The following is a 2,606-nucleotide window of genomic DNA, read 5'->3' as shown; positions in this document are numbered from 1 at the left end:
TTTTATCTTTTTAATACGAATTAGGGTTTCTTGTGTGTCAAGCTAGTTAAATTTCATACATTTTTCTTACCTTATTTTCTAAGCGATCAAACAGAGCGTAATGTGTGTGTGTGTGTGTGTGTGTGTGTGTGTGTACATATGTATTGCTCTTTTCCTCTGGTTACGCTTGTAAGTAAAAACAAAAATGATTAATTTTGTGTTATTGTTGCAATTTAACCACGTTTTGTTGAAATATTTCGGGTAAAAATGAGCTTGGTGTTGAAGCGTCGAGCAAAAGTTAAGGATAGGATCAATGCGCTACCGGATGCACTTCTATGTCACAAACTTTAGTTCCTTCCTACAAAATATGCTGTGAGGACCACCATTTTGTCTAGAAGGTGGAAGAACTTATGGACTTCTGTTCCCAATCTCTACTTCAACGACAGAAAAGATTTTCCTTCCTTTCAGGCAGGTCCATATGGCTCTAACCTTTTTACCAGATTTGTTGATCGTGTACTTTACTTCCGCGACTCATCAGACATAAAAAAGTTTCGTCTTTCAGTTACCTATACTGATGATTTGTCTCATGTTGATGGTTGGCTTTGCACTGCCATAAGGCGTAATGTCGTTGAACTTGATTTTGAGCTTTGTCAGTCTCATTATAGTCAATACGGGGAATTTGAGTTGCCTCATAGCCTTTTCACGTGCAGCACACTAACGGTTTTGAAGTTGAGCTCAAACTGCATTGCCTATGCTCCTCCTACATCGGGGTGTTTCCCAAGCCTCAAGTTCCTCAATGTCACAGTTCATTATCCTGATACGGACTCAATTGAAAAGCTTATTACTTGCTGTCCTATCCTGGAAAACTTGAATATAGATGGAATTCTAAGATGCGACGTAGTTTCAGATATCCATATTTCTGTGCCTACACTGAAGACATTAAGTATAAATCTGTCCGTTGATCCTCAGTATCATGATTACAATCTTCTTATCAATGGCCCAAGCTTGAAAACATTGATTTCAAGCAAGATCTTTCATCAAATTATTCTCTGGAGCATTCAAAATCCCTAGTAAAAGCTAATATTGTTCTCAAAGTGATTTTTTGGTAGTGAACGGAAGAGAATTTTTAGAAAATCTCAACTCTTCTGATGATGATCCTCTGCCCAAATAGTTGATATCTTTGCAGTTATGGTTGCAAGTGACACTGCAGTGGATGCTGAAGGTCCAATAATGAAGGCTGGGTTGAAATCTTTCTGATAGTAACAATACCTCGTGGCTCCGGAAGTAGGGTTCTTTAGGATTCTTGCCACATTCTAATCCTTATTTAGCTCTCTCATGGCAGACTTGCTAACTCTGTCAGTCGACAAGGTTGTGTCACAGCCGTGAGGGGTTCTCTTTTGTATTCGTAGGTACACTATGTGAGTTGATTCTGTTGCCAATGCTTTGTTGGAAATCAAGGTGAAAGGAGAACATGACACAATAGCAGGTAGCATTGGGGGCGTCTTATAGAACTTTTTTTTTTGTCACCGGATTCTCTTTTGGTGGTGCCCGGGTAGAGGGGGCTTGTTTGTTTGACAGACTCTGCAGACCTACATATGCTCGTCCTGTCAATCTGTTAACATTGGTTTGTTTTTGTTTTCTGTAAAGAACGAAAATTGTATGACATATTTTTTGAACACACACTAGTGCATTACATCGATATTCATGGTCGAAACCAATTTTTATATAGTTCGTTTTGTGTAGTTATAAGTTCTTGATTGCAATTAATGCTTCAAAAGTCCGGGGATGACGAAAATTTCTAGCCCCTTTTCACCATAAGGATCCCTTCGTGAACAGGTTGATCAAGTGGTCCCATAAAGAATTACCGACATTGCAGCCACACTGTGGGATGCTGCGGTGGCTGTGTCTCGAGAAGCTTTTCTGTTAGCAGCACATTGTAGCACATTCAGGGGTCTAAACCACAAAAAACATAGAGAAAGAGAAGCAGAGAGACAGTGGAAGAGAGAAAGGTGACATATTTGTATAGGGTTTAGGCATTCAAATTACATAAGTTGATTAAACAAGTTCGACTTCCATAATTTCATCAAGCAAACATTTTGTTGGGTATTTCCTTTCTGCACAACTTCAGCGAGATGCCGGAGTGCCAACAGTCCATTTCAGCTTCTTCCATTTCATAATTTCGAGTCTCAAGCAGGCAGGAATATAGGTAGAGTGCTTTTCAATTTACATGACCTCAAAATTGTTTGGACGGACAAATCTGTGAGAAACATCACCACACAATCATCCATTGCATGATTCAACTATCTACAATTTCCTCACATGATATACAGCAATGGCTGCTCTTCTCTGCAAACATGCTTTTGAGAATCTGCCTCCACATCCCCATCTTCGGAAGAAAACCTTGTCGTATATCATCTGCTTCAAACCCCAATCCACATCCTGCACCAGATTTTCTTTGCATAACCCATGAATCAACGCCTTGTATGATGCAAAACTCGGACCAACACCCTTAGAGATCATCCACCTCATAAACCCTTTGGCCTCAACGTACCTCTGTGCATCAAGAAAACAATATAAAACTTCCTGATACGACCCTGGATTCGGATCACACCCCTTGAACTTCATTT

At 39.8% G+C, this 2,606-nt stretch overlaps 2 pseudogenes; one reads left to right on the top strand and one right to left on the bottom strand.

Annotated features, from left to right (window-relative positions):
* The first annotated feature begins 246 nt into the window (after positions 1–246).
* Positions 247–1,050, top strand: LOC148697742 (putative FBD-associated F-box protein At3g50710; annotated as a pseudogene).
* A 1,225-nt stretch (positions 1,051–2,275) lies between these two features.
* The window catches only part of LOC137714622 (uncharacterized), a 551-nt pseudogene continuing 220 nt past the window's right edge, over positions 2,276–2,606 (bottom strand).

This window comes from Pyrus communis, chromosome 3 (assembly GCF_041283825.1).
Source record: "Pyrus communis isolate YQ-2024b chromosome 3, ASM4128382v1, whole genome shotgun sequence".
Classification (NCBI taxonomy): Eukaryota; Viridiplantae; Streptophyta; class Magnoliopsida; order Rosales; family Rosaceae; genus Pyrus; species Pyrus communis.
Note: the sequence above shows the minus strand (reverse complement) of the source record. Positions and strands in the feature narration are given on the sequence as shown.